The following is a 20,300-nucleotide window of genomic DNA, read 5'->3' on the forward strand; positions in this document are numbered from 1 at the left end:
AATGGATCGTTACCCAGCAGTTTTCTGTAACAAAAGAAGGGGTTTGGTCCAGATCCAGAGAAAGACATACAGTAAAGGATCACAACTGAGGAAATGACTGTATCAGATTGCGCGCGAACAGTGAGAAGGTAGAACGCATATGAAAGGCAGCTGAGTTAAAAAAATGTATAAATGGAGAGGCAATTCAATTGAAACTGACAACTTCATTGCCTTTCTGGTGTTGGATGGAGCCTGACTCCGCAATAAATCCTGTACACCAAAGCTCAAGATTTAGGCAAACATAAGAATTCTTAACTTCATTCCTGTTTGGCAGCATGATCCAATGCCTCTCGCATCTCTGTGAACCTGATTGCCAACCCTTACAGGGCTCAGTGCAGCACTGAGACCCCTTGGGTTTTTAATTCCATGTGTAGATGTTTGCGGTGCCACAAGGGAAGAGTCTGATCTGAGCCAGCAAATGTATCCTGAGTATGAGTGATGCAAAATGAAAGCAGTCAAGGAAAGAAGGATTTGTTAATGGAAGTTAACAAAACACCTCTTATTTTAGTGAAGGTTGAAAAACAACCTTATTGGGATAAGAGAATTTACAAATGCCTTATTATGCTGTTGCTAAGATCACACCTGTAGCATCATGCACCAAGATCATGCTCTTAGCTTCAGAAATCACACTCCAAAGGAAGACTGAAACATTAAAGGAGATACGGGAGTAGGAATGAATTTAGCCAGTTTCATCTAGAGAAATGCTTAATGGCAGGATGATCATCTTAAGGGTCATTTAATATCAGGAAAAGGAAATGACACATAGCACAAGTAGTAACACAAAGAACAATGAATTCAATTTAATAAAGGGCAAATTCAAATTGGAAATGAGGCTAAACTTTTAGATGGTTGAGGGCAGGCAGAAAGGGAAATTGTTTGCTTAATGAGGTAGTTATGACAAACTAGGTAGAAATATTCTGTTTTCTGAAATCAGCGACTGTGGAGTGCAATTTTCGCTGCCTTATACAGTGGGTTCAGCTGGGAGGTCCAGTGGTGTTTTGTCAGCCTTGTCCATCATGACCATTAGTTGCATTAATAGTCCGTATTTTAATAAAGGCACTATGGTAGCAGTGGTACATGTTGAGAATCCTTGCTTCTCTAATGTGAAAGAAATTGGATTTTTTGTGGCTTCGCAATACGAAACAAAAAGTTGAGTGTGCTGTGGTTGTCTGAGGTGAGATTTATGTGAGGCCACATGGAGATTTATAGCCTCACAGCTTCTGTGTCTGGTCAGAACTGTGTTATGGGAAGGCTGGGGGGGAGTTTTCCAGGGGTTGAGGGAGACCAGGGTGCTTTACTCTTCACTGTGTTGCGGAGGCAACTGGGCACCCCAGAGGTACCCGTTGAAAATCTTACTCCTGTATGTCATTCTTACTGTTTCCTTGAAGCAGAGCTGACCCAGTGGCTGTTAGTAATGCCACGGTTCATCTTAATTCACCACCTACAGGGCTTGCTGCTCCAAGTGGGCTCTTAGTCTCCTGCTTGCTTACAGCACTATTTAGGAGCATGTATGAAAACAGCCTTGTATCTGTGTTGCCAGGAAGGCTTTATGAAAAAACAACAAATGCGTACTGCCTGAACCTTCCATCTGAGTAAAAACGGACCAAATGTATTTCTAGTGCAGATTTACTGGCATTAGTGAACAGTGCAAGAACTGATACTGATATTTACGTCAGTGATTCAATATTCAGATTTACGTCAGTATGATGAAGACAAATTATTAACAAAACTGTTTATCTATTTATGGCACAGATAGACAGTTGATAGTTGTTGCTTTATTTTAAATATATTGACAGGAACAAAGTACCTAATTAATGAGGTCTCATAGGGATCCCAGTTAATAATTGCCAACTGATGGGTTTTGCTATGTCTGAAAATTAAATGGTAGCACTGGGTGCATGGAAATGGCTCATATTGTTCAAAACAGCTGATGGTTACTGTGTTTAAGTAAAAGAATTCTCATAAGGATTTGAGCTGCTCAAAATTTAATGCAATTTTTCCAGGGCCTTGATAATCATCAGGAAATGAATGTAAAGCTGTGATCTCATGTCATTTGGAAAGTTAATGGAATAATCTGATGGGCAGAGGTTACTAACTGTACACTGGAAAAGAAAAGTCTTTAGGCATTGGTCTCTGTCAGCAGCAATGGAAGTGGAGAAGACAGTAGATTTTATTCCATAATTATCTGACATGAAAATGGGTGGTGTACCAAAGAGAAGTAGGGCAGTGTTGCTTTTAGTGAGGAAAATAGGTCAACCTAAATACTAGCACTGGTTGTTACATGCTACTATGGATGTGTATGTTGGAGAGCTCGTTGGAAAATTAATTTATTCCTGTAAAAACATTGCTTTATAGAAATCTTTCTTTGAACTTTGAGATTTTCATTGGAGAATGGAAAATTAGCAGTTTGCATCTACCGGAAGGTTTCAGATGGAAACCTGGTTTCTGGTCAAGTTTCTTTCCCCAGTGGAAACACATAAACACTTGCAGGAGTCCATCTTTACTGGTGTGGACCAGTTTTCACCAACTAATGTGTAGCACATACTGTGCTCAGCTGTGAAACTAATTTAGTCTTTTATACTGGGGCACTGAGTTGTTCCTGGGGTGCAGATACCAGGTGGTCTTCCCCTAGAAGGTCTCATCTTTATCCCTGTGTAAAATGGGAGATGCTTTGTGGGATGAGAAAATGCTCCTGTGTTGTTAAACTAAGGACGTATTTCCAATATCTTCCCTCTTTTAAATAGGTGTCAGTCACATTTTTTTGGTTAGATACCATAGACTAAATCCTGTCTCTGCTCTGGGTCTGAAGGTGAACAAAGTAGTTCATCACCAAGGCAAAAGAAGTCTTTCTTTATAACTGTTTCTCTTCATTTTATCTCAGCTTCTCAGTGTCTGGCAGATTCTCCATCCTTTATACCATTCCTCTTCATCTCACTAATAAAGTCATCATTAGCTTTGCATATAAGGGCAGGCTCAGGGATTTCATTACTTCTCTGCAGTTTCATTCACTCTTTCTTGGGTTTTCTTTGAAATTTATTTTGTTTATCCATGTGCAGTGGGGGTTTGACACGGTGAAAAAGGATGAGTTCTGCTCTGAGCCTGGTCTTCACTTTATTCTTAGCACTTGTAATTACTGTGGGATTGCACTGACCTGAAGTGGTGCTCTAACAGTGCTGGCATGTGTATCTCATTTTTATAAGTTTACTTGTACTGTTTAGAACAATCTGAGGAGATTTATAATTGCTTGTTTTGTAATACAGCCACAAAGAATTAAGTAAGGGCTGTATAAGTAATCTCTTTTCCTCTAGCCAAAGAAGCACTGCCATGTTTTCATATATCAACTTATTTAGGGTCAGAGTTTGACTTCTCTCTGCATTTGATAGGTATATATAAGTGCTGCATCTGAGTAGTTCACAGAGGGATTTAGCACTTTGATTTTTAAATGCAGTGCCAAACGTGAAGAGAACAGTGTAGTTTGATTAGAATGGAGCCCATGCAATGGTGAGAGGTACATTTTCAGCAAAAATTACTATGAGAAGAGATGATGGCTTAGGAAAGCATTGCAATTAAAATTGTGACTGACTTGATACTGGAGACGGAAAACTGCTAGCTTTTGATATTTACTAGCTAGGCAGAAACTTGGATAATAAGTGTTTTCTGAGAACAGAGATATGGAGGAAAGATGGCTTATGTTTAAGACACTACACAAGACTCAGAAAATTGATTTCAGTTCCTTTCCTGGCTGCCTCACAGGATGCCTCTGCAGTCTTGGGGACGATTACAAAGTTTTGACCATATGTTTATGCTGCATGTAGTGATCTGGAGCCCTCATTTTAGTTGGGCTTCATGAAATTCTAATCTACCAAGTAATATTTACTCATTTGTGTATACCAGAAAGTAAAAACAAATGGTCTTTGAAAAATTAAACTGGGTCATGTTTACTCTGAATAAGGATTCTATGTCCTGGTCAGTGATGGATGAAAAGTAGGGCCTTCAGAAATGATGACTATATCAGACTCAGTCCTCAGACCAAGCATGGGACCATTTAAATTTTTTCAAAAAATGCTGTGAGGAAGGAGAAGGGTGAAGGGGAGGTGATACTTACCATGAAGGATATGAGCTGTTTTCCCAAGATCTTTTTCACATAACTCAGGGAAGAGGAAGGACCTGGCAGAAGTAAAAGAGACCCTTCCTCAAAGAGGTCTTTATAACATCATTTTTGTATCAGCCAAATGCAGACACACTTCTTTTTTAATGAAGGAAAAAAATGCCTTTTTGTTTTAATAGATAAATCACCCACGAACAAGCTTATGAGAAAAATAGAAGAAAGAAGGCCAAAGAGGCATGCCAGAGAAGGAAGTTTGCAGAGTCCAAGGGGTTCAGAGAAGATTGCAGTGGGACTGCCTCTGAGAGGGAGTGTTTCCATCACCAATTCCTGACGGGTTTACCTTCTGGGACTCCGACCTTGGACTGCTGCCGGGACATTTGTCTTGGACTTGTTCTCTGGACTGGTGAGTTAGTGATGGAATGACACACATCTCTGTTGTGCTGGAACATGATATTTTCAGATTGCTCAGTGTGAGAGGTTTTGGTCTCTGATCATTCTGTCTCTCGCTCCAGTGATGAGAGGATATGTCAAGTAGTTAAAGCACAAATCTGAGAGCTGAAAGACTTGACCACTGTTTCTGAGGCTGCCACAGCCTATTTGTGATTTTGTACAAGGCAAAGAATGACAGACATTAGATGTAGCATTTTCCAGTGGCTCAGGGCTCTCTTAACTCTGTTGTCATTGGACTCAATGGGACATTCTCCCTTAAATTTGTTGGGAACAAGGACCTTATATTTCAGACTGTATGTGAAGTAGGTAGGTTTCTCTAATCATTTGGATATAAAAAGTGTGTGCCTGCTGCAGTGCAGGGAATTGCTGCAACTTTTCAGATGCTGAAAGCATAGTTAACTGAAAAGGTAGGTCACTACTGCTGGCCCTGGTTATACCAGCTCAAATCCAAAATAGCCTTGGTGTGTTTCACCAGAGTTCTTTGTTACACAAATACCTGCTACTTCTCAATCACTCAGGACAGGTAGATGTGCTGTGTAGGCAGGGCAAGGGGAGTGGAAACTGATTAGTGTGGTCATAGAATATATCCCAGACTAAGTAAACAGCATTTTCTGCTGCAGCATTACAAGAAATTGCTATTTATAGATTGTGCTCATTTTGTGCTGTCTGAAACTAGGAAAAGTTTCTGCTTTGGAAAGATTGTAGTTTCTGTTTGGAAAATAGAAAGGCATTTTTAAGCTCCTTATTGAAAAATAATCTTTTATTTTGACAGAAATATAAAATGTTTCTCTCTGATTTTGTAGAATGATGGACCCAACACAGAGTTTTACAGAATAACCAATTTGGTCCCATACTGTTGATTCATTTCCCTTTTGGACTGTCTAGCAAAGAGATGTGGGTCCAGAAGATGATTTCCAGGGGAAATGGCAGTATTGTTCCTTCAGACAGCTCCCAGGCTAGGAGTCCTCTGGAAGATAGAAGACGTGAAGGAATCTGCAGGATCTTTGGAGGAAGAATAGGCATTTTCTTTGACTAAAGATGTTTGCAGTCATTTCCTGTTTCCCCTTAAATTCTTTTCATAGTCACATTTTTAATGCTAATGAGAACCATAACTAGATGTTTAAAAGATCCTTTATCCCTTGAAACATCTCTTGGAATAGCCAAAGACCAAAAAAAAAAAAAAACCCTAATGAACTAAAGCTCCCTCTCCAATCACCTAAATTAATCAGTGTTAAAGAAAAGTGTGCAGCGTGGTGCAGCCCTCCAGGGCACTCTGGCTGGCTCCATGACTTATGTTGCCTTGTCTAGGTATCCAGATGTGCTGTGGTGTGGGATTATGCTCTGTCCTCAGGTGCCTGCCACACTTACGCCGTGTAATCAGACTGAATTCAGGATGAATGTTGACTACAACAGAAAATTATTTCCAAGCAGCTGTAAGTCTAGTTTAAGCCTTTTAGGATCAAATTTTCATCTTCAATATAAATCCACTGAAGGCAAGAGTTTATCTTTTACAGCTCTTGAAAGTAGAATCTAGAGCTGAGGGTTGCCTTCAAGCAGTTGTCTTCAAGCAGGGCTATCCCTGGCCCTCCTTCCATGACCTTCCATGCTTTTGTTGACAGCCTTAAATTAATGGTCATGGCTGCGTGTGGAATAGGCAGGAATGAAAAGAGTTCCTAACTCCAGGATGTTCTTGCAAGCAATGAGAACTAGTGTTTGGGAGGCACCAGCCCATAAGTAGGGGTTCCCCCTTCCCCAGCTGCACCACTGGCTTGCCATAAAATCCTTCGCAAATCACCTCTGGAGGTTCAGTTTTGCTTTTGTACAGCAGGAACAATGGTTCCTTTCAGCTCTGCCTCCACAGTGGTGATTGCACAGGGCTAACAAGCAGTAATGCAGCCTTCAGGGAGCGCCAGCGCTGGAGCTGCTCTAGCAAGTGTTTTGTACTGGGAGAGGAATGGCTCCTTAAGATATTTAATCAACAGTTTCTGGGTATATACCCCTCCACTTCTGGATTAAATGCTCTTAGTGATTTAGGACTTTATTATGTTCTTCTCTCTTTTGTTTATCTGATGTTCTCATCAACAGGAGCTTCACTTTTGACCATGATAAAGCACTTCAACCATGCTTTTACTGGCTATGGTTGTTAGGAAATCTTAAACATTTTTTTTTTTTAAATAGTGACCCCATTCTCACTTTCTGAACTATCTTGACTTCTTTTAAAGGGAAGCAATAATGAATTTCCATATGAGCTATACCTTGTAAAAAGATTATCTCCATTTGCTCTTTTTAGAAAATTTTCAGAAGGGAAGGCACTGTCCCAATGCACAGAAGCAATTTTTCTTTTCAATGGATCCTGTGACTCAAATCTAAACCTTTGCTCTCAGAGGAACACTTTTCAAATGTTTACTTACTGCTTGATTCCTGATAGGCAGTCTGGAAAAAAAAACAGATGAGGTGTTACTCTTGAAAGTTATACTGCTTTATATTGTTTGAAAGGCAGAGATTGAACTGATTTGTCTAGCAGCTTGCCTTGTCTCAGCTGGGGGAAAGAGTTCCTTTGTAGCTCAGGCTTTTATCAACAGTCCAGTAAAAGTGTTTTATATATATACATAAAAAAATCATACAACATATAAAGCCTTTTATCCCAATGGCTCTAAAGTAGTTGACAAATTTGTCAAATAATTTGTCAACTGTTTTCTCAAAAATTATATCTTACTCCAGAAAGATATCATGGAGGTATTTCTATGTAATGTGAAATTATTCTTCCTACTAATTGCTTTTAAAGTAACAATCAGACTTGTAATGCACGAATGACAAAATTTTAATCTAAGAATTTTAGAATTCCCCTAATTTAGAATTCAGAATTCTAAGAATTTAGAATTCCCCTAATTCTCTTAGGGGATTTAATTAAACATGAAACCACCTTCTTGTACTACTGAAGTCAGGGGGAACTGATGCACAAGATGTGCTGGGCAGGAGAGGAACAACACTGCGTGTGTGCTGTGGGTAACTGGGGGAAAAAATATATAAATAATCGTACAGTGTTCTGACAGTCACTTGGTGAAAACTTCCTGTGTTCTGCAGCACAGCTGGTGTTGTACTGTTGTGTATGGACACAGATTGTTGTGTATGGGCAAAAAATGCATGATGGGGATGCTTGTCCTCTCTGATGCCTCTGTACCCATCCTAGGCTTGGAGAGGAGCCTCTGTGCCAAGAGTGAGTTGTTTTCCAGGGGCTGGTAAAGTTCCTCACAGCAATTTGCCCTTTACCTTACTGGGGACACCATGACCTTCCATAACCACTTTTTCCATATCAGCCTTATATGTGAGCAGCGTTTGCCTCTTCTGGAAGGGCTCTGGATACACATCCCACATCCATACGCGCTCTGCATCTGTTAGGCTTCATCAGAGGATCCTCTTGGCTCCTGAACCTTTCCCTTGTGCAAGTCGTGAACAAAACCCGTTGCAAGGTGACTGAGGGTTTCGTGATGGGATCCACAGCATGAGTGTGTTAATGGAGTCAAGTGCTATTTATTGGCTCCAGTGTGTTTCACTGCACCCTTGGCGCGTTCACGCTTCCTGTATGAAACTTGGCTGAAGGAGTCAGAACTGCAAGACATCATCCCAAATTCCAGCTGGGATGCGTAACTTGGCTACATGACACTCTCCCCTCTTTGCCCCCCTTAACTACTTCCCATGTTAAATAGTTTCTCAGGACTCAAAGGGGAAGGGGGAAATAATCTCCAGGCCAATGATTCTGATAAATAGAAAGATTGCATAAATAAATTAACAATGATTAATAGTAAGAAAATGTCACTTGTCTCACTTGCCTGGAAGCTGTAGCTTGCTGAAATGACAGTCTTGCTGTTGGGGGGTTGGGATGCAGAGATTGAATGATGGGGTTAGGGATTTATTTTATATATATTTTCAAATTGAAAAAAAAGTGTGATTTATTTTCTTTTGCTGCAGCCTGCTCCAAATTTTCAGTTTTACATTAATAGCTGTGGGAACAGCAGTTCTTACTGCCATGTACTTTAGCTATTAGCACTGTGTCTGGTTTGACAGTACATCTCTCAATTTATTTTTTTTATTCCCTTGCAATCATAAAATATGTATCAGCCTTCCTTTTTAATCTCCTTTGGCATGTCCAACTAGTTAATTTGTGTCTTTCCTTCTTTTGAATTTGATTTTTCTAACAACATATACTTAATCAGAAAAAAGAAACCAACTGGCTATTAAAATTTCTTAAAAAAAAATTGAAATTTGATTGAATTCATATTTAATGGTATGATTTCTCCAGGAGCCCCTCACAGCTTTCTACCCCAAATGTTTGCTCCACTGATATTTTAATTGCTGTAATAATCAGCATTCTGAATACGAGGTCTTTCCCCTAGCTCAGTAAATCCATACCGGCTGAGTAAAGCATGTCTGTGATTTATGTGCAGATAAACAGCTTTGGATCCCGTCCAATCACTTCATCAGTTTTAATTCGGCTGCCTAATCAGTAGCAAACAGGAGGGTTGGTTTTTGTTAGGTTTTTTTTGCTTTGTTTTGCTTTTAACAGGGTGTGTGTGGGAGTGCTAATACAGGGTTTGGCATATTCCCCAGAATGGCACAAATAGCTCCCCATTTCGCATCATCTTCATGTCAAAGTCAGCCCTGACTTTCTGAGAGAGTTTATAAGAAGGGGATGAGATGCCAAGCCCGGCCTTTGGGCTTTCGTTGGTATCTAAGGAACCAGGCAGATATGTAGTCTGAACAGTGAGCCTGCTCTTATCTCATAGTTTACAAAGGACATCCCTCAGATGCCTGAGAAAACTGTGTGTGTTTAGGGGTTGATGCCTTCAAAATTGTTTCCACAGCATTCATGTTACTGCTGTTGCTGTTTCTCAGTAGGCAGAATGACTTTGAAGGGGTCTAGGAGGTGGAGGTGACCAGTGCCTGTGGGGTGCAGCTGTGCAGGGGTAGGACAGTGCAGCCCACTCTCACCTTTGCACCTTCAGCTTGTCAGCTCTGTACTCAGTACTGTAAAAGCCAGGGGCATCCAGATGACTCCACACTGAGGCTCTTCTAGCTTAAGGCTCCTGACCACAGCTCCTGACCTCATCTTTGTCTACAATAACCTAACCTTCCTGTTAAGGTTAAAACATTGGACCTTTTACATTATCATCTATTAGTGCTGTGTGTCCAGAGGTGAAGTGTTCTCTGATTTATAAGCAGCCTCTGAAGGATTACAGAGAGCAACCCCATTTTGGCCATCAGATCTAGGGCAAGCAATACCATCTGTAATAACAAAGCTTACCTAAAGAGCTTAGTGTGGTTTGAGTAGTAAACCATGTCTGTGTGTCTCTGAACCTTGTCAGAAATCCTGGCTGCCCTTAATTTCAGCGTGTAACTGTGCCTGGGCTCTTCCTTTATGCTGAGAAACTGCAAGAGGTATTAGTAGCTGTTCTGTGTCTGTTTATTCTTGTTTCATAGCAGCACTTGCTATGCAGGCAGGCAGCAGGCTTGGGAAAGCTGCAATAGGCTCAGTGGCCACCCCTGGACTGTTTAGGAGGTAGGTTAATTGGGAAGAAGGCAGTGGCATTTCTACTGTGTCTTCTTAGGGGCTTACATCATAACCCAGATGACACATGCTACCTGTTTTCCATGTCAGGTTAAACCCTCTCAGCTCTGTGTTTTACTCTTACCAAGAATCTTAACCAGAGCTGCTAAATTCAAACTTTTTGGCTCAGCCTTAATTCCTTGCACACACCCATAGCTGTAGGGGCTTTAATTAGACTTCTGAATCATCATGAAATTCAGAGAATTAGGCTGGGCTGGAGGGAAGGGCAGTGTATTGGGTTTGTGGCATTTTGGGATCAGTTCACAGTGCAAATGTGAGTGTCCCAAGAGACTCTGGGCGAGGTGTTTAATCTAACTGCCATGTTGAGTTTTTTATAGCTTGCAAAAGGGCAATAACACCTCCCTGTCTTAGACTGGCAATGAAGAGAGGATAAAACCCATTAATGAAGACAAGACATTTTGACCCTGTGGTGGTTCTGGTACAGTTCCACCTCAGCTACAGCACTCACTGGGCTTTTTATGTGCAGTCCTTGGAAGATTCTTTGAAAATGGCTGTGACCATTTTTATACTCCTCTTGTGCATGGTCAGAGAAAGGCAGTGTGGCTTGTCCAGGGTTGGGCAGCAGTCAATAACAGGGTGGCAATCATGTCCCTGCCAGCAGGTCCCACTTAGCAGAGCTCAGCTGGCAGCTCTGGAGGTGGAAGCATAGCTTGGGGAAAGCGGAGATGCCACTTTCTCCTGCTCTGCAGAGGATGTGAGCCAGCCATTGCACTAGTCCCCTGGACTCCTTGCCTCAGGATGGGCAGTTTTTCCTTTTCGTTTTGGAATTCTCTGCTTTTGGCTAAGACAGCTGGGATTGGAGATGTGTGTGGAGAGGGAAGTTTGGCCATTATACTGTGTTACTTATGTAATCCTGCTTCTTTTTAATGGATGACAGCACAGCAGAGGGACTACCAGGCTTGGGATTCTCCTGGCTTTGACTTAGCAGTCTGTAGGTTTGGTTCTATTAACCTCAACAGGAGCTCTGAGCATTCCTGTTAAAATTAATGTGAAACAAACTTCCAGAGTCCTAAAAGGTGAAGACTATCCCATCTGTCTGTCTGTTGCTTTAATGGAGAGGTAGGAAAGGTTTCATGTGTAACCTGAGAGGGAATTTAAACATCTGAGAAGAAATTTCAGGAGAAGACTCAGTTTCTTGCAGATCAAAGGCTGAGTTTAGGGAATCCTCTATTTTCTGGCCAAAAGGGAGCTATTGTGTTTAGAAAGGCAGGGTGTAGACCAAAATCCTTCTGGTGATGAAACCTAGAGTTTGTGCTGACTGGTGGCTTATGTTTTACAAAAGACTACCTTTCAGTCCTGGAGGTTTGAGGTAACAGATGCATCTTGTTTTCTTTCAAGCTGGTATGCTGGTCTCTGAGCTGCCTCCTGGGATATCGCCAAAGAAGCGTTTCCACTGTTACCATTTTAAAGAGCAAAGGTCAGCTGGTAGTGAAGGCTGACTCTTTCTGGTGGGTGCTCTTTAGTTGTCCCACCTTCAGGATTCAGCCCTGTCAGAACAGCTGCAGAAATTTTCACATCTTCATCCGTTTCCTATGATTTCTTCCATGAGGAAAGACTGATAGGAGAAGGAAGGAAGGAAATGTGAGAGTCTATATGCATATTAGTCTTAATATGTTGAAAGAGGGGACTGTGAGAGCATTTTCAGGGTTATGGAAATGTGATGAATGATGCTTCTTGAAGAAAACAATTGCTTCAGTCCTCTCAGTGAACTGTGTGACTGGTTCCTCTGTTTCTGCAGTTTGGCTTTTTTTCAGATGGTGCTATATTTACTATGACTTTTTTTTTTTCAATTTCCCCTTTTCTCTCCTTTTCCCCTTTTCCCCTTTTCTTTTTCCGTATTCATACTATATAAAAGCCATTGTTCAAAGAAGAATTACCAGAGTGGTAAGAGGTCTGCCTGTGGCTGAAGTCTGATGGCCTGTCCCTGAGTGCAGCACCTTAACATACAGAAGTCCTCTAGCCTTATATAGAGTTTTGACAGACCAGCTACCAGTTTCCCTGAAAAAAAAAAAGTTTTGTCTTTTTAGTATCTCTATTCCTTTTCTATGATGTAGAGTTAACAGCATGTGCTCCTTCTCAGGAGCATAGTGAGGAAAAACCCATCTGGTTTGTGAATGCTCAGACATTGCTCTAATGGAAGCCATGTAAATAACTAGATAAATTATTTCAGTGGGATTGTCTGTCGAGCGTAATAGGTAGCAGGGTCAGAATCTCTTAGCAATGATTCATTTCTTTCTGGCTGAGTGGGATTTGTGCTCACAAGCCATTGTACAGAAGCAGCTTCTGATTTTTACTTTCTGTCTTTTCCCTGCCTACACTTTGAGCTCCTTGATCTCTCGCTGGTTGGCTCCAGGGAGCAGAGACTACCATGGTCAGTGTCTGCACCGTGTTTACGGTGGAGTTCAGGCCCAGGGTAGGCTCTGTGGTGCTGCCATAACACAAACTGAAGGATAAATTATTAAAAAATAATCTAGAATTTGTTATAATTTATCATAATTTTTGCCTCTTTCCTTTCGTGAGGTTGTGGTAGAATTGTGGGGTTTAATTGTGGGATAAGACATAAGGGTGAAAATAATAAAAATAACCTTTCAGGTGTGGGTTGCTTGAGCAAATTCGTTCATTCTGAGCTTTGCTTTTGGTGTTTCAAAGAGGGGGGATATGGGCTCATAGCTGGTGTGCCAGCTCTCTGCCCTGCCAGGTTTGCTATGAGGGCAGGGGCAAATTGTGTAGGATGCATTTACATGTCTTCATCTGGCTGCAGCTCCTGGATTGACTTGAACAGTTTCAATAGGTCTTCACTAACCTGAGTGCATCAGTCAGTAGTTCTGCTGTCAGAATGGAAAGTGAACTCAGGCAGGGGTGAATGATGAGGCAGAGTGATGGCTGGTGGGGACGGGAATGTTCTCAAACAGGGCACTGCTGTGAGCAATAAGATGTGTGCTCACAGCCTACATTTCTCACTGGTGCAAATCTCCCACTTGGAAACTGGGACAAGAGTGGTTCCTTCCATGAGCATTCAGGATTATGAAAAGTTCAGACAGGGCTGCACAATTTCTGAGTTAGATTGATTGTGTTAAAATATTTATTGTTTCTACAGACATTTGCTGCTAGCATATATACAGACTAGGAGGTTTTCAAAAAGCAAATGATTGCAGGTGAAGCAAGTTTGGAAGCAACCTTCAGATGAGCATTAAGGAAAATTTTTACGCTGCTTCGTGGTTAAACTTGAATAATATTTTCATTACATTTTGTTTCCAAATAATGTCAAAATTCTTTCCCATCAGATAGAAGATGTAGTTAGAAATATCCACTGAAGATTTGTTTTCTGATGTTTCCACAGGTCACTAAGGATTTTCCCTGGAGCATGACTTTGAATATGACACTTCAGTAATGCAGAAGCTGTAAGTAAATAATATCATGTTTGCAACTCTTCTTTAAGAGCCGTGTTTACACTCTTTCCAGAGCTTTGCTGGAACTCATTTTTGCTAGACTTTATCTACCATGCAACAAGCTTACAAGGAAGTGACTGGAAGATGACGTGGTTTTAAAGTGAATTGTGACATTTTAGGTGCTTTGCTTTATTAACTTCTTGTTTAATTTAAGAATTCCAGTAATGGTTGCTTAATCTGCAAGAAGAAAGCTCAAGACATCTGTCAGTATTGCAGGCAATGCCACAAGCAGACAAAAATAAAAATACCTCATTAGCGTAGATTATCGGTGAATAAAATGCAATGATACATTACCAAAAGCTGACATGCAAATCGACACAGGACAAAGGCCAAGAACCTTACTTTGCTTGTTATATCACTAATTAAAAAGGCTTACTAGAAGCTGAACAAATGAACCCAAGGGGCTGCTGACCTGATCATGTATTTGATGGCCTTTGGTAGCCTGATGTCAGAGTTCAGTGTCTGAGGAATCTTATCACAGAGGTAAGCCTTTGTGCAATTCCTGGTTGTGAATACTTGAAAAAGATATAGTTTCCTTCTCTTCCTCAACTTTTTTTCCATCTTTTTCTAAGGTGAATTAGTAAGCTGCTAATTTTGGTATCTCTTTTCTGAATTCTGCATTGTTTTTGCTAATGAATTCTCTCAGATCTGCTCATTTTCCGTTTAATTCAGTCAGCTACTCAACATCCAAACCTTTTGTAGTAGAGAGAGTGCTAATTTTTCCGTTTATTTCAATGGCCTTTCGTCAGGTGTTATCATATAACTCAATCATTCAGCATTGGAATTTGTAATTTAATCAATAAAAGAAGACCATTTTTCTCAAGGAACTGTAGTTTGCACTCAATAGCTGCACACCCTGGTGGCTATGTCTGCCTGAAAAGTAGCAAGGAAAAGAGGTGCCACTATTTTAGAATTAATAGATCTAATTATTTCATCTGTGCACTCATCTTGCAAAATCTAGAGGGAGAATCATGGATGTTACTCAAGTTGCTATGACAAGCACCTTGTATGGGTATTGGCAACCCTGTACATGAGCAGTACTGTTCACATAAGCAGTTTGATATCAAGAGAGACACCAACAGAAGAAACTGCTGTGCGAGGTCCTCTCCATCCTTTCTGTTCACATGACTTTTATTGCACTGCTGTTGCTTTAGACAAGTGCAAGGGTGGTGTCAGACCTGCCTTGATGTGATCACTGACGGGCTCAAAGCTTTGAGCACAGGGATCTCCCTGGCCTCAGTAAAAGGTGTCTGTGGCCTGTGAACCTGCTCTGTCTCTGCCTCTGGGTTTGCTTCCACTGCTTCTGCTGCCCCAGAGGAGGGGGTGGTACTGTGCTTGCTGGGCAGGATGAGGGGATGGCTATTCATTGCTGGCACTGAGAGCTCTCCTGGTTTCCTGCCCTGGCCCATCTGAGACCTGTGGTGTCTGGAAGAGCATCTCTGCTAATTCTGCTGGAGGTGTAAATTTTGCCCCAGGGATGAGGTTTGTTTTGCATTCAGCCTCTGGAAGGCAACATGCCTTTTTCATGCTGCCAAGCAGCTTTGGGCAAGGCCTGAGGGGGAGATTAAATGCCCCGCTGGAGAAGCACTTGTGGTGGGTCACAGCTGGGAGTCTTTCCTTGGCTCCTTGGCTTCTCAGTGAAATTGCCTGGACAGGTCTCAAATATCAGGTCTCTGAAGAGTCAGCCATGGTTTTGCTGATAAATTGCTTGTATCATTGTCTCAACTTGGCAAGGTCTGCAACACTCAAGATGAAAGGTATCAAAACTATTCATTCAGAAAATGGTAATATTTAAAATTACAGTAAATTGTTTGGTGTATAAGGGATATCAAAATGCCGCTTTGCTTATGTCTCTCCCAAAGCCTGGTTGCTAGTGCCATAGCCACATTTTATGCAAATAAAATGGTGAGCCAGCCATTGGTACACACATCTGGTGGGATTTTTAGAACATGTTTTTTAGTTGAAACAGGCACATTAGTTAAGAAAGGCTTGATAATACAACATTTTGGAGAATTTTTAATATGTAGGGTGTGGCATTTGGCTTGAAGATTTTAGAACTCCCCTTGAGTGCTACTCCAGATGGAATAAACAGGTATTTAGAGAGTCTTCAGGTACTTATTTTCCACCTGGGTTGACCAACTTTTCCTGTGGTAAGCACGTAATTTCATAAGACAGTGTAAGACAATCAGCTGATAAACTCCACAGCAACCACCAAAACAACACCCTAAACACTCTGTAGCAAAAGCTGTCACATAATTGCAATAGAGACTTATGTCAGGGTTTGTTAAGTGTTGAACATCATGAATTGAAGAATGCCTGGACAAGCATTGCATTGGAATTGACTGCCCAGGGAGGTGGTAGAGTCACCATCCTTGGAGTTGTTCAGGAAACTACTGGACATGGTACTCAGTGCCATGTTCTAGTTGACAAGTTGGAGATCAGTCAGAGGTTGGACTTGATGACTCTAGAGGTCTTTTCCAACCTAGATGATTCTGTGATTCTGTGCGATTCTGTGATTGAAATGTCTTGGTCCTAAATTCTCAGCAATTCTGCCTTCCTGGAGCACTCTTGAATTCAAGTCCTGTTCCTGCTTTGCACAGCCATACCAGAAATTTTTGGACAAGGAACATATGCAGTGTGCCAATCAGACAGCTACAAAATCTACAGAACTGCAACTGGCTGACAAATCTCTCCCTCTGCCCTTGGATAATACCATAGAAGCCTTTTTTTGTATGAGCAATGTTGTAAATATTGTTCATCTTTTTTTCATAATGCTATGTTTAAGTCTATTTCCAACCTTTCAACAGTGCCAAAGGATTACCCAACATGTACCATATGATTGCTTATGATCTCTGATTCCTTCTGGTGCCCTCCAAATAATGTCATTAAAGCCAGTGCCGTTCTGCCTGTTGCGTTTAGCCAAATATGAGAGCAGAATTTCTCCCACTGAGTAACTTAATGTGCTGTATTTGAAGATTGACTTTCAAAGCAACAACGTTTTGACTGGCCAAAGCAATCAGTGTTTTGTGTGGCCAGGCAGCCTAGGGAACCCTGCTGTAAGAAGGGAAAAGCTTTCTTATGAGGACTGTGGTTGAAGACGTTTCTTGGGATTGATTTAGCACTCAAGAGCTCAGTGCTTTGTGGAACTGGAGCGTCTTCAGAAGTAAGCAATGGCACATGCAGACTGCCCCTCTCTCCTTCCCAGATTAATGACTTCCTTTTTTTTCACCTAAAAAAGAGAAAATATGTAGTTATAGTTTAGTCCTGCTTTACAGTGGTGTTTTGCACAAAATCATGTAGGTGTATAGTCTGTCCAAAAATATTTACATATATGTTCTTTAATATTTCTCCACTAATATCCCTTACTTTTAAGTTGCTAAAACATTCTAAAGCACTTGGTTTGTTTTTTCTGTCCTGCTCCCTGCACCAAATCACTCATTCTAGTGATTCAATGCAGATCAGGAATTTTGGGGGGAAAAAGAATGTTGCAGCCAGTTTTAGCTCATCTTTTAAAGGTTGTTGGGTTTTGCTTCCACGGATTTTGAATTCAACAGGCTGCAGAAGGACTGGGTGTCATTTAGCTATTAAAGATTTTTGTTTTCCTGCTTATTGTGAAGTAGCATCATTAACACAGGGAAATTACCATGCTTCACTGTGCTGTGTCCATGGTACATTAGAGGCCCTTTTCCATTGGTAAAGCTGAGTCTATTCTTCTGTAAAATCAGGGTCCCATTGGCAGTTCTTTGGCTAGTGAGACAGAGGGACTATTTATTGAGAAGAAGAGTGGTCTAATAAAGGGGAAGAAGTTGAACGTGACAGCAGAATGTTGGTTTATAAATCACTCCATAACTGGGCCAAAATATTCATCCATTTTCAGAAGGCCAGGGAGAAAGAGGACTGCAGTTTTGGGGTAAATGAGCAACACAGTTTTTCCAAAGTGCATTTTAGAAAAGTCAAGCACTCAATCCATTTCTCTTCCCTATACCAAGTGCTGTGCTTTCAGGCTAGTGGAAACTGGTTTGTATTGCTTAATTTTCTTCTTTGAAATGGCATATTGGCTTTTGGTGGAGAAATTGGACTTTTGCTTGAATATGTCTGTATTTTACAAATAGCTTTTTAGTTTAATAAGATGAAACCAATTAACCAGAAAAGTCATTGCCAATGGATTTTACAAGTACATAAAAATATATTGCTTTTTCTTGAAACATTTCATCACCCTTTTAAATGTTCTTTTTTGTTTCCTTTGCCACCAGCGACAAGGAACTGTGATGAATTTGTGCCCTCATACCTTTTCCTGAAAACGTTGATCTTTGGCCCTGATTGTGTATGTGTGTGTAGGGGGGTGTGTGTAGACATGTGCATATGTATCTATTTATTTCTGTTGTTTATTTCTTGCCCCAGTGTTCTGTGTGTTTAACTTGTGGCCTGAGGTAAAACAGAGCACACAAGCTATAAAAAGTGGGGCTATAAAAAGTTATTCTTAAAAGGTTACTTGAAGTGGCACAGGACCCAAGGGCTAATGAGCAATCTCTCAAAGCCAGATGTTAAGGCTGAAACATTTGGCACAGCAGAGACACTGAAGAAGGCAGTAGCACCTGGTTGTTACCCCACTGCATCCCTGGGAGAGGACATGTCTCCTGGAAACTCTTCTGAGGTCCCTCATTATTCCAACTTTGCCTTGCAGCTGAGGGTGGGGACAGAGACCCACAGTCCTTCAGTGGCATGGAGCTCTGTGGAAATGAGTTCTGGCCTCTGCCTGCCTGTCTCTGAACAGTATTGCTCACTTAATCACCTATAGCAATATTTTACTTGGAGGGAATTCTAACATGAGGCCCTGCCAACCTCCTCTACCCCTAAATTTCCATCAACTCCCTGCCTGCAAGAGGGCTGGGGAACACGCAAGGCATAGGCGCATGATGAGGAACTATAGGATTTCTATCTCCATTACCTCAGCCTTCACATTCCCTTGTAACCTTGCCTTCTGGTTAAAATGCAAAGGATATTTATTAACTTCTGTGAGCATGTGGGGCGGTAACCAGGCAGGCATTGCCTTGAGATGACACGGTTTTCTCTGCTCTCATCAACTCTGTAAACTGAAGCATAAAGAATCTGCTTTGATCTCTGATAGCTTTGCTGGTTTGCTTTAGTTACCAGCTGATACAGAGATGACTAAAACATGGTACTTTGGGGTAAAATAGGGTGTCAGCCCAAGTACATGGCATATGACACACAAAATTAGCTGTTGCAAACAGACATCTCTGTTCACATCAGCTTTGCCCAATCCTTCAAGAAAACATATGTGTCATCTGAAAGCAAAACAAACACTAAATTTGGGCAATAGGGAAGGCTTTAATTCTCTTCTCCTGCAAGCAATGGGAGTGCCCTGCAGGACAGTGCCCTTTTTGTATCCTTGCTTCCATTTAGCAGTGGTTCTCACATTTTAAAAGTAGGTCTAGATATTTTACCAGCAGCCTGACATCATTACTAAGGCTCTGCATATTTACTATATAACTGGTGATCTAGTTGAAGGAAATTATTACATGAGGACTTTAAAGTAGATACCCCTTTCAATGGAGTGTGGACTTCAGCACAAACCAAACAGCTGCTTCAAGTCCTCCTGGATTTGTGAAACTCTCCCATTAGCCACACCAAGTTGTGAATGATGCTGCCCTTCAAAAAGCCAGGACAGCCCAACACTTCCTTCCAGTAGCTGCGGTGTGAGTAGCACGTGCTGGTTTACATCCAAGCTCTTCTGCTGTTTATTTAATTCTCACCTGCTTTTTAGCATGTGTTGAATTCATATTAAAATGACCTTATTCCTCTAGGGAAACCTCCGTTTCAAACAAATGGTACCAGCACCAAACAACTACTTTGTGGTATCCAGTTTTGTCCTGCATTTGTTTTAAAGCTTCCCAGGAACCCTTGGCTACTTTGTACAAACTGTTAACTTGAGGGTAATAATTTTGTCTGGGTTTTGTCACAGAAATTCAATTAAGGAGGATTATGAACACAGTTGTAGGCCTGTTTCATTTACAGTTGCAAATGAAACCCAGGCCACACACTGATCGTTTATATAGGAAAGGAGATGCTGTGTAGTTTTGAGTGGCCGAATTACCTGCATGTTCCTTTGTGTGGCTTCACTTATTGCAGAAAGGAGGGGAGTGAGACTTGCAAAATGAACAAAAAAGTAGTAGAAAGGCGGGAAAGAAATCACCAAGAGAAAAACTACCCCCACTGCTTTTCCCTAGGAGGCACACATCCTTTCTGCACATAATAAACTCCACAGGGAATTTCTTCCTCCTTAGAAAACATTTCCCAAAGGGCAGGAGCGAGTAGTCCTTTATTTATTTATTTATTGTTAACAAAGAGCAATATTCTGTTTTCATGGCCTTGGTTTGGCTCCAAGTCCCAGAGCCACCAGGGACAAGGCATACGGTTTCACTTTTTTTTAGTTCTTATTTCTAGGCTGTGAAAGCCAACTTTTTAATTCCTTTTTTCTCTTTTCAAGTTTTTCTGCAAGCAGCTGAATTCCCCAGGTAGGAAAGGGGAGAGGAGGGGGAAGGGAAGAGAAGATGCTTACCATATTGGAGCAAAATGATAGCTGCTGCAGAGGCTAGCTCCAGGTGGA

The 20,300-nt window shown here is 41.2% G+C and overlaps 1 protein-coding gene across 1 annotated transcript in view; it reads left to right on the forward strand.

The window, feature by feature from the left end:
* The first annotated feature begins 4,378 nt into the window (after positions 1 to 4,378).
* Positions 4,379 to 20,300, forward strand: part of SEMA5B (semaphorin 5B) — a 192,285-nt gene continuing 176,363 nt past the window's right edge. The window contains exons 1-2 of the mRNA XM_008922938.3: positions 4,379 to 4,550; positions 13,564 to 13,624. The gene's annotated coding sequence lies outside the window, so the exon portion shown is untranslated. The remainder of the gene's footprint in view (positions 4,551 to 13,563; positions 13,625 to 20,300) is intronic.

The sequence above is a fragment of the Manacus vitellinus genome, unplaced genomic scaffold, assembly GCF_001715985.3.
Source record: "Manacus vitellinus isolate BGI_N305 unplaced genomic scaffold, ASM171598v3 scaffold_22_pilon, whole genome shotgun sequence".
Taxonomy (NCBI): Eukaryota; Metazoa; Chordata; class Aves; order Passeriformes; family Pipridae; genus Manacus; species Manacus vitellinus.